Consider the following 12,198-nt stretch of genomic DNA (forward strand, 5'->3'; position numbering starts at 1 on the left):
TTCCTTTTGAGACATACAACCGTTCAGAGTCCTGTTCCCTTGTTCCTTCAGCTAACATGTAAAGTGTTCTTACCCCTTCTCCCTTATAGGTAACGTTAATCCTGGCATAAAAGGAACACCATAAGATATAGCAATTGAGGAGCTGGGAGTGTGGCCTAGTAGTACAGTGCTTGCCTGCATGCACAAAGACCCAGGTTCGATTCCTCTGTACCACATACATAGAAGTGGTGCTATGGCTCAAGTGGCAGAGGAAAAAGCCCAAGGACAGTACTCAGGCCGAATTCAAGCCCCAGGATTGGCAAAAATAAAATAAAATAAAATGAAACCTTTTCCAACTCCCCAGAGTTGGTCTAGTCCCCTACATACTCCATACTTTCATAACATTTGTCATTTCTTTATCAGAACAGTTAAAAAAGTTAATTGTCCCCAGGTTTCCTTTTTTTCCTCTTTCTCTTTTTTGTCTAAACAAAAATCATCTTTATAAACTCCATAGTCTCCCAAGGCCTACCAGTGCTTTGCACTGTTCAATATATTCTTAATTAAAGGCCCAATGACTCAAATTCACAGTCACTACAATTTTTTCTCTTAAGAAACTGAAATAAATAGGTTTGTCAAAATCTAATGTTTGTCAGATGCTGGTGGCTCACACTTATAATCCTAGCTGCTTAGGAGGCTGAGATGTGAGAATCATGGTTCAAAGCCAACCCCAGCAGGAAAATCTGTAACTCTTATCTCCAATTAACCACCACAAAATAGGAAATGGCGCTGTGGCTCAAAGTGAGAGAGCACTAGACTTAAGCAAAAGAGCTCAAGACTAGTGCCCAGGCCCTGAGGTCAAGCCAAACAACTTACAAAAACAAAAAAAAGTAGTGGGGGGAGTATGGCCTAATGATAGAGTGCTTGCCTAGCATGCATGAAGCGCTGTGTTCCTATTCCTTGATACCACGTACACAGAAAAACCCAGAAGTGGTGCTGTGACTCAAGTGGTAGACTCAAGTGCAGATTCTTGAGAAAGCTCAAGGACAGTGCCCAAAGCCTGAGTTCAAGCACCAGGACTGGCAAAAAAAAAAAAAAAAATCTAATGAATTTCTCTTTCTTCTTTCTTTCTTTGTGTCTTTCTTTCTTTCTTTCTTTCTTTCTTTATGGGCGTGAACTTGGCCTGGGCGCTGACCCAGAGTTCTTCAGCTCAAGACTACCACCCTACCCTTGGGCCAAGTCCCATTCCCCATTTTTTTTCCCCCAAAGTATTTTCAGTTTTATTATAAAAATGAACACACAACGAAGATTGTCATTATGTCATTTCTTGGCTCTGCTTGCATTTAGCACTTGTTCTTAAGCAGCTTTCTTTGCTTTAACCATTTCAACACCACTCCCCATTTTCTAGAGGTTAATTGGAGATAAGAGTCTCAGGTCCTTTTGTGCCTGGGCTGGCTGCTAGGATTACAGGTGTGAGCCACCACACTCAGCTATCTAATGCATTTCTATAGCTTTATGAATATAGTTGTAACATAATTATGATAACAATTTATATACAAAAGATTAAAATAGAAATCACTACTTAACTAAACCCATATTTATCTGGGCCAATATGAATATACTGAGTATCCATGAGATATAAATATACTAAGGATAAACTAAGTTATAAGAGTTTAAATATTGTATCTGATAATCTGTTCATTAAAATGGGGCTACTGGCTGGGAGTGTAGCCAAGTGGTAGAGTGCTCGCCTAGCATGCATAAAGCCCTGGGTTCGATTCCTCAGTACCACATAACACAGTAAAATCCAGAAGTGGTGCTATGGCTCAAGTGGCAGAGCAATAGCATTGAACAAAAAGTGTCCAAAGACAGTGCTCAGGCCCTGAGTTCAAGCCGCAGGCAAAAAAAATAAAAAATAAATAAATTAAATAAATAAAATGGGGCTACTGGGCCGGGAGTTTGGCCTAGTGGTAGAGTGCTTGCCTAGCATGCACGAAGACCTGGGTTTAATTCCTCGGTACCAAATACGTAGCAAAAATCCAGAAGTGGTGCTGTGGCTCAAGTGATAGAGCCCTAGCCTTGAGAAAATCCAGGGACAGTGCTCAGGCCCTGAGCCCAAGCCCAGGACTGACAAAAAAAAAAGGGGGGGGTACGGTAGCAATTTCAGAACTAAGAGTGCAGCCCTTCCTTTTCCCTGCTGAAAGCAGAGGGCAGAAGAGTGCCCAAGGAGCAAACCCTTTCCTACTACTGTTTAAAGCAAAGGAGAAATGCACAGGGCCGGCAAGAGCCTCAAGGTAACCAGCCAAGAGGCATTTTGGATATTTGCACTACTCAAGGCTTAACTATTACTTTTACATGCTTATGTTCATTTAAAACACAATCTGTGGTTTGGAACTTTAAAAATGTCCTAATGTGCTAGTCTATCCACGTATTAATCAAATCTGCCAAGTTTGAACATGCCAAGCTTAAAATACTCACCAGATCTTCTGCAAAGGGAGGAACTCAATCTTTTATTCTCAGGAAAAAGAACTCCAAGGACCAGTGTTATTTTGATGAAAACTATAACAAAAAAGAAAAGAAATTAACTCCTAAACAGTGATGTTTCATTTAAAATACATCTGAAAAAATTTCTAACCTGAACATTGGTGGCTCACACCAGTAATCCTACCTACTCAGGAGGCTGAGATCTGAGCATCATGATTTGAAGCCAGCCCAGGCAGGAAAGTCCATGAGGCTCTTATCTCCAATTAACTACAAAAAAGCAGGAAGTGGAACCAAGGCTCAAGTGGTAGACAGTTGGCCTTGAGTATTAAAGTTCAGGGATGGCATCCAGGCTGCATTCAAGACCCAGAAGCAGCGATCGTGTACACATACGTACACACACACTCTCACTCTTGCTCTCTCTCACAAAAGCTACAAATATATTATTCATACATATGTACACATACACGAATAAGACAAGCTAGACCAGGGACTGGGAGTTTGGCCTAGAGTGCTTGCCTAGCATGCACCAAGACCCAGGTTTGATTCCTCAGTACCACATACATAGAAAAAGCCGGAAATGGTGCTATGGCTCAAGTGGTAGAAGCTCTAGCCTTGAAAAAGTCCAAGTACCCAGGCCCTGAGTTCAAGCCCCCGGACTGGCAAAAAAACAAGGATGGACAGACAGACAGAAGGAAAGAAGGAAGGAAGGAAGGAAGGAAGGAGAAAAGAAAGGCTAGGGCTGGGAGTTTGCCCTAGTGGTAAGAGTGCTTGCCTAGCATGCATGAAGACCTGGGTTCAATTCCTCAGTACCACATACATAGAAAGAAAAAAAGAAAAGAAAAGAAAGAAAGAAATGCTAGGCCAGATGCCAGTGGCTCATGACTGTAATCCTAGCTACTCAAAAGGCTGAGTTCTGACAATCATGGTTCAAAGCCAGCCCAGGCAGGAAATTCCCTGAGGCTCCAGGGACTTGAACTACCAGAAAGTTGGAAGTGGCACTGTGGCATAAAGTAGTAGAGAACTAGCCTTTAGTGAAAAAGCTCAGGAACAGCACCTAGGCACTGAGTTCAAGCTCCATGAATGACCAACAAAAAAAGAAAAGCTAATGGCAGATTTCTTACATTGATTTCAAAATAAGACTTTGGATTTTATCTCTATGTTGTCAGAGAATATATTTTGGTCTCATATATTTCTATATGAGACCATTTTATAAAAAGGTTGTTTTATTTTTATTTATTTATTTTGCCAGTCCTGGGGCTTGAATTCAGAGCCTGAGCACTGTCCTGATGCTTTCCTCAAGGCTAGCACTCTACCCCTGGAGCCACAGTACCACTTCCTGCTTTTCTATACATGTGATACCTAGGAATGGAACCCAGGTCTTCCTGTATACTAGACAAGCGCTCTACCACTAAGCAAATTCCTGTCCTAACAAGAATTCCTGTCCTAACAAGGCTGTTTTAATCACAGGTTAAGAATAAGAGTATTGGGCCCGGAGTTTGGCCTAGTGGTAGAGTGCTTGCCTAGCATGCACGAAGACCTGGGTTCGATTCCTTGGTACCACATACATAGCAAAAAGCCGGAAGTGGTGCTGAGGCTCAAGTGGTAGAGTGCTAGCCTTGAGAAAATACAAGGACAGTGCTCAACCCCTGGGCCCAAGCCCAGGATTGGCAAAAAAAGAATAAGGGTCTTTTTTTGTGTGTTGGGGGGAAGCGAGTCATGGGGCTTGAACTCTGGGCCTGGACGCTGTCTCTGAGATCTTCAGCTCAAGGCTATGGCCCTACCCCTTGAGCCACAGTGCCAATTCTGGTTTTCTGGTGGTTAATGGGAGATAAGAATCTCACTGACTTGAATGCCCAGACTGGCTTTGAACCACGATCCTTAGAACTGAGTCTCCTGAGTAGCTTGGATTATAGGCATGAGCCACCTTACCCGGCTAGAGTAAGAGTCAACTCATTTTATACAGTAAGAATTCTATTTTTATATGAAGAGTAATATAAGTTCATTTAGTGTTCCATTTTTATGTGCTTTAGAAAACCACAATGAGCCGGGAGTTTGGCCTAGTGATAGAGTGCTTGCCTAGCATGCACAAAGACATAGGCTGGATTCCTCAGTACCACATACATAGCAAAAATGCCAGAAGTGGTGCTGTGGCTCAAGTGGTAGAGCTCTCGCCTTGAGAAAACCCAAGGACAACGCTCAGGCCCTGAGCCCAAGCCCAAGACTGGCACCAAAAAAAAAAAAAAGACACAATAAAACCTGGGACTAGAATCTCAGAACCTAACACATCAAATCTCTTCATTTTCATCTGAGGAACTTAATGGTGTAGGGATTAGTTCAGTGACTTGATAACAGGGAAAAAAATCTGGGATCAACTGCACTGCTTTACTAAAACAAATTGTTTTAGAAGTTACAATAGAGGGAGGAGAAAAAAAGCTTAAAGATCCATTCCATAAGCATTGTACTCTCAAGACTTAGAAATACAGTCCCTTACAAACCTGAGCAGTAGGACTGAGGAATAGCTCAGTGGCAGAGTGTCCTTTGCCTGGCATGCACAAATCTCTGGGTTTAGTACCCAGCACCCACAGCAAACCCAGAGCAATTATTTTCAATGTTTTTGGCTCTATCCATTTCACATAAGTTCACATCCATTTCACTGTTAAGTTCAACTTTAGTTTTTCTTCATTCCAAAAGGAGTATAATTTTTATAATCCATAATGATATCTTCATATTCTAAATGATATCCTTATATTCTAAAAAATACATTTCCCACAAAAATAAGTAATTTCATAGAAGAATTTAAAATCTCTCAAATTCTAAAAGAGTTATGGCTAGTTCAATTTATGACTGCCATAGAGGCACTATATTTAATATTGAGCACTCCAATATAAGTTATATATAGGAAATGACACTGTGGGCTCAAGATGATAGAACACTAGCCTTGAGCTCTTAAAAGAGCTCAGGGACAACACCCAGGCTTTGAGATCAAGCTCCATGATTAGCAAAAATAAACAAAAATAAAGGACATACACACATATATACACACACACAAATATGTCTATATAATGTTTGAACACACATTTTGCTCCCATTAAACAATAAAATACTGTGGCTATTTACATGTCATTTACATCAATTTAAATAAATTCGAGATGAGTTAAGATATGGGGAGGATTACACAAATTGCATGCAAATACTAAGCCTTTTGGGGGGGGGGTCAGTTGTGGGGCTTGAACTTAGGGCCTGGGTGCTGTCCCTGAGCCTCTTTGTGCTCAAGGCTAGCGCACCCTATCCCTTGAACCGCATGCCACTTCCAGTTTTTGAGTAGTTAACTGGAGATAAAGGGTCTCACAGGAACTTTTCTGCCAGGGATGGCTTGGAACCAAAATCCTCAGATCTCAGCTTCCTGAGTAGCTAGGATTACAAGTGTGAACCATCAGCACTCAGCCTCCTAAGCCTTTTTTTTTTCTTTTTTTTTTTTTGTGACTCCTGGGCTTGAGCTCAGGGCCTGAGCACTGTCCTTGGACTTTCTCAAGGCTAGCACTCTACCACTTGAGCCTCAGCACTTTTGGCTTTTCTCTATGTATATGGTACCGAGGAACTGAACCCTGATCTTCATGCATGCTAGGCAAGCACTCTACCACTAAGCCAAACTCCTGGCCCTCCTAAGCCATTTTTGTAAGAGACTGAAGCATCAGCATGTTTTTGTATCCACAGTGATACTAATCCATTGTGAATACCAATGGATAACTGCTAATTCAACACATGCAGATATAACTGCTGCTTCTTCAAACTGTAAGGAAAATCTTACTTTATAATTTTCAATTATTTGGCTATCTATTTTTCACATGGTTCTCCTAATCTGTAAAGTATTAACAGAGATGATAAAGAAAAAAATCACAACAAACTCTTTATTACGACCTGAATCTCAGGGAAGAAACCATTAGTAAGTGGAGAGAGGACCCTGTATATCTCAAAACTCTTTCCATAATAGAGTAATTTAATGTTTTTTTTTCTGAGGGGGGGTGGCCAGTAATGGGGCTTGAACTCAGGGCCCATGTGCTGTCCCTGAGCTCTTTTGCTCAAGGCTAGCACTCTACTGCTTGAGCCACAGTGCCACTTCTGATTTTCCGGTGGTTCACTGGAAATAAGGGTATCACAGACTTTCATGCCCAGGCTGGCTTTGAACCATGATCCTTAGATCTCAACCTTCTGAGTAGCTAGAATTACAGCACCACTGGTACCTGGCTCATGACTTTCTGGTACAGGATGGTTTCAAACCACAATCCTCAGATCTCAGCCTTCTAAGGAGCTAGAGACAGAGCCTAGCTATTCAGGTGGCTAAGATCTGAGGATAGCTGTTCAAAGCCAGGTGGATAGGTAACTCAGTGAGACTCTCACCTCCAATTAACCACCAGAAAACCAAAAGTGGAGCTGTGGCTCAAAGTAGTAGAACACTAGCTTTGAGCAAAAAAGCTCAGGGACAGTGCCCAGTCCCTGGTTCAAGTCCATGACTGACCACGCATACACGCGCGCACGGGCACACACACACACATACACACATACACCATGAGAAATCAATACTATCTACACTTCTAAGCATCTACTACAGATTTTGGGGGGAAAAAAAAAGCATTTACTACAGATCTGCAGAAAAGGGACACAACTAATTCACTTCTGATTTTGTATGTTGTTTTATAGAATGGTTTTCCAACATTCCCACTAAGTATATAAGACAGGTCACTGAAATAGTGTTAACACTTTTTTTCTTTCTTCCGTGTGTGTGTGTGTGTGTGTGTGTGTGTGTGTGTGTGTGAGATTAAACATGGATTCCAAGACCTTGTGCATGCTAAGCAGAATAATAAAATAGAATGTGTTCCTGGCATCTGTTACCAACACTGTATTCATCCAGATAACTACAGGGTTCCAATGATCCTAGTAACAATCAACTTCATCTGACATTCTCCTCTAGTTCTAAACACAATTTTTTCTCTCCTCTGTTCCCTGGAATATCACCAAAGAAGAGAATGGTCCTGAGCCTGAGAACAAACAGAGCTTCTAGTAAAAGGAACAATACAGAGTGTAATCTACACGGAAGTACCACTATTACCACATTCTGAGTAAAGGCAATCAGAAAAAGAACAAAATCACATCATCTCAGTGTTGGGAAGGGATTATCATATGTTAACAAATATTTTCCAAGTGACCATAGGCTATATACTACATCTACACAGATTATGACGAAATCCCTATTCAGGGCATAGTGTGTTAAGTACTCGTATAAGGAATTAACTAAGGGTTATAGAGTATAGAAAAAGAAATAAAAATATTGATTTTCTTAAAACAAACTGTCATGACTTGAGATCACAACATCCATCATCTACTACTAATCTTTTGTACAGAAGACTTGTGCTAATTCAAGATAAAAAGAAAGGGCTATAAAAGTCCTATAAGGGCTGGGATTTGTAGCCTCTTAGATTCAAGTACTTACTCTCCTCTGATTGGTTTAAAAAAAAAAAAGTTAGAGCTGGAGGCAAAGCTCTATGATAGGAACACCTGCTAGGAAGCACAAAGTCCTGAGCTCAAAATCCAGTACTGCCTCCAACAAAAAGAATGTTTATGATTGTTTCTGTTCCTCTTCATCATTTTCCCACACAGATCACAGGAAACAACTAGTCTAGTCCAGCCACTCACTCAGTGCCAATCTCTAAATTTTGCAAGATAATACTTAATCCTTTATTAAAAAAAAAAAAAACTACTCAAAGAAAATAGTCCCTGCATTTCCCTTCCTAAGGAAAATATCCTTTACAAGATAGGCAAGTTGCAAAGACTTAAGTAACAAGTTGAACTTCTAGAGTAAAACTAGTGAACTTACATAACTTTTCCTTTGGCCAAAATTCTAAATCATTCCATACCCATTCTCTTGCTCTGCCTACTCTCTGTTGCTGTTGTTTTGTTGCCAGTCCTGGGGTTTAGACTCAGGGCCTGGGCACTGTCCTTAAGCTCTCTTAAGGCTAAAGCTCTATCACTTGAGCCACAGCACCAGCACCACTTCCAGCTTTTTTTTTTTTAATGTATTTGGTACACCAAGGAATCAAACATGGGTCTTCCTGCATTCTAAATTAGGACCCTACCACTAGGCCAAACTCTCGCACCCCACACACACATCTCTTTTTTTTTGGTTTTTGTTTTTTGGTTGGTCATGGGGCTTGAACTTGGGGCCTGGATGCTGTCCCTGAGCTCTTCAGATCAAGGCTAACACTCTATCTCTTGAGCCACAGTGCCACTTTTGGTGGTTAATTTAGATGAGAGTCTCACAGACTTTTGTGTCCAAGATGGCTCTGAACTTCAATCCTCAGATCTCAGCCTCCTAAGTAGCTAGGGTTACAGGCATGAGTGACAAGAGCCCAGCTGCTCTCTCACTCTTGCTGTCCTCTTCTCTTCTCTTTCTTTCCTCTCACTCTCCCAACCCTCTCTCTACTTATCCTCTTCCTTTACTCTCTCTTTTCCTTTCCCTCCTCCCCAAGAATTATGAATCTTCCTAACTCTCAGGTTTTTTCTATTTTTCTAGTCCTAGGGTACTCAAGTCCCAGGCACTGTCCCTGAGCTTTTGTGCTCAAGGCCAGTACCCTATCACTTAAGCCACAACTCCACTTCCAGCTTTTTTAGTAGTTAATTTGAGATAAGAGTTTCATGGACAATTTTTTTGCCTCAGCTGATTTTAAACTATGATCCTCTGATCTCAGCCTCCAGAGTAGCTAGGATTATAGGCATGAGCCACCTGTGCCCAGCTTAGCTCTGGGACTTCTACCTTTTAACTAACTCCAGCTTCCTCCTCCTCCACCACCCACTATGCTTATTAGGACTCTAAGGAACCTACCTTCAAGAACTATAGGAATTTATGAATCCACAAACCCAATTATTTTTGTCACTTTCTAGACAACTCTTAAAAGTCTACAATGTCAAAAAAAAATCATTTGTCAAAAACTTAGAAGGGGTATCAATGTGTGGCACCTACTATCTGGTGAATGTAACTGTTACCCCTCTATACATTATCTCGATAATAAAAAAAAATTGTAAAGTATCATTTGTCTTTATACATCTCCAAAGGGAAAAACTTACCTTTGACAGTTTTTTACTTACCTCTCCACTCAGTTAGAAGCAGACTTTAATTACCAGAGCAAACATAGTTTAATCATCCTAGCAAACTGCTGCAGTTTCAACAATTATAATACTGTATATGCTTTCAATAGTGAGTCAGCTTTAGGAGTGGTTTATGCATGGAAATTCACCAGCTGGCATGTACACTTAGATTCAAGAAGACAAATGGAATTTCTGTGTCAGATTTTTCCAAGAGCTAACTAGTTTTTAAATTGATTATATCTTTCCAAAGCATTTACAGATGAAATGGTATAACGTCTGGGATTTGTTTTGATATATTGAAGAGGAAGAGAGGGAGTAAGGTTAAATAAGATTGGTCACGTGCTGAGAATCTCTGAAACTAGTGATAGGTCCTGAGTGGTTCATTACATTACTCTATTTTTTGTGTGTGCTTGAAATATTCCAAGATAAAGGTCAAATTTTTTTTACTAATGTCATGATCTGGCAAACTTGGAAAAAAGAGATGAGGGGCTAAGCACAGTGGTTTCACACCTGCAATCCCAGCTATTTGGAAGACAGGCTGGGAGGAACAAAGTTGGAGACCAGCCCAAGCAAAAAGTAAGTTTGACCTCAACTCAACAAAAAAGGTAGTCTAATAGTGTGAACATCTGTAATCCCATCTACCTGGAGGGTTATAGGTAGGCAGATTACATTCAGGCTGGCTAGTGTATTATAAATAGAGTCTTAAATTTTTCACAACTTAAGAAAAAAGGGCTGAGGGTTATGGCCCAATGGATAGAATGCCTGCCTAGCCTGAGACTCTAAGTTCAAACTATACACACACACCAACACCCTCCCCCACCAAAAAAAAGCAAAAAGAGAACAAAGTGATTCTTGGAGCCAATGAGCTCCAGAACCTACCAGAACAACATCAGTTTCTTTACATCTCAATTCTAACAGCTATTTTTCACTGAGCAAGTATTTATTTATTGAGCACAAGGACCATGGGAACAAAATTACTGAGTACCAGCCTTTGTGCTACAGACAAAATAATTAACTAAATTCTCTTTTCCTCAAGGAATCCAGTTGGCAATCCGTAGTGGCAAATGGGGCATGCACATGGCATCCTAGAACAAATCCAGCTATTACCAATTCAACTCATCCAACTACTTGTTACCAAGGTAGGGGAAAGAAAAAATGATGTACAAAGAATTTAATGTAGATGTTAAATTCTTAAAAAAAAAAAAAAAATTCAGCCTGGCTTGGCACCAGTGGTTCACACCTGTAATCCTAGCTACTCAAGAGGCTGAGAGTTGAGGATCACAGTTCAAAGCAAGCCTGAGAATGAAAGACCCTGAGACTTTTATTTCCAATTAACCACCAGAAAACTAGAAGTGGCATTGTGGCTCAAAGTCATAGACTGCTAGCCTTAAGGTTAAGAGCTCAAGGATAGTGCCCAGGCCCAGAGTTCATAACACACACACACACACACACACACACACACACACACACACACAAAACAAAAAACAAAAAAACCTCAATCTGAGAGTTGAACAAATCATTTCTTTTTTTTCTTAACTGTATTTTTTTGACTTTTGTTTTTTGATACTGGGGATCAAACCCAGGACGTTGCACTTGCTAGGCAAGTGCTTTGCCACTGAGCTACATCCCAGCCCAAATTATTTCTTTTTTATTAAGTTAATCTATATTTTTGTAGATTATCAGATCATCAAGTAGATGCCAATACATACCTTATATGTTAATGTATTCATTTTTATATAAAGCAGAAATCAGCAAAACATCCTCCACACAGCTGATTTTTTGGGGGGGAGTGGGGGTGGGTCATGGGGCTTGAACTCAGCCTGGGCACTGTTCCAGAGCTTCAGCTCAAGGCTACTGCCCTACCCTTGAGCCAAGTCCCACTTCCCATTTTCTAGAGGTTAATTGGAGATAAGAGTCTCAGTTCTTTCGTGCCAGGCTGGCTTTGAACCTTGATACTCAGATCTCAGCCTCCTGAATAGCTAGGATTACAGGCATGAGCCACCTTGCCCAGCCAGATATTTTTAATATATATTATGTGTCACAATATGCTAAACAGAAAGGAGAAACTCAGTATCTATTCTCATTGGATTTAAAATTAAGAACAAAGGAAGACAAAAAAAGTAAGCAAGCAAGCAGAAAGCTCACTACCACTCTCTTCAAGTTATAAAGGAAACAAACAAGGAACCTGAGGACAAAAAAAAAAATGCCTGCATTTTTTGATATAATAAGGAAAACTGAAAAAACTGTGGTAAGACCAGTGGATGATAAGGTAGCAAAACCAGAAGGGAAAGAAAAGGAAGGCCAGATTAGGTAGGGAGACTGAAAAGATACAGCATGCTTGTTCCCTGTGGGTCATATGAAGAAATCTGCTGTTCTGGATACAAAGAAAAAGACTTGTGAAGATGAAGGCTTTAAATAGACAAGTGAGGGGCCGGGAGTTTGGTCTAGAGGTTAAAGTGCTTGCCTAGCATGCATGAAGACCCGGGCTCGATTCCTTGGTACCACATACATAGAAAAAAGCCGGAAGTGGTGCTGAGGCTCGAGTGGTAGAGCTCTAGCCTTGAGAAAGTCCAAGGACAGTGCTCAGGCCCTGAGCTC

The 12,198-nt window shown here is 40.7% G+C and overlaps 1 long non-coding RNA gene across 1 annotated transcript in view; it reads right to left on the reverse strand.

The window, feature by feature from the left end:
* The window catches only part of LOC150067590 (uncharacterized), a 43,963-nt gene that overhangs the window by 13,172 nt on the left and 18,593 nt on the right, over window positions 1–12,198 (reverse strand). Inside the window, exon 2 of the long non-coding RNA XR_016534632.1 lies at window positions 2,455–2,535. This is a non-coding gene — a long non-coding RNA (uncharacterized LOC150067590). The remainder of the gene's footprint in view (window positions 1–2,454; window positions 2,536–12,198) is intronic.

The sequence above is a fragment of the Megascapheus bottae genome, chromosome 2 (assembly GCF_031878675.1).
Source record: "Megascapheus bottae isolate mThoBot1 chromosome 2, mThoBot2.hap1, whole genome shotgun sequence".
NCBI classification, from domain to species: Eukaryota; Metazoa; Chordata; class Mammalia; order Rodentia; family Geomyidae; genus Megascapheus; species Megascapheus bottae.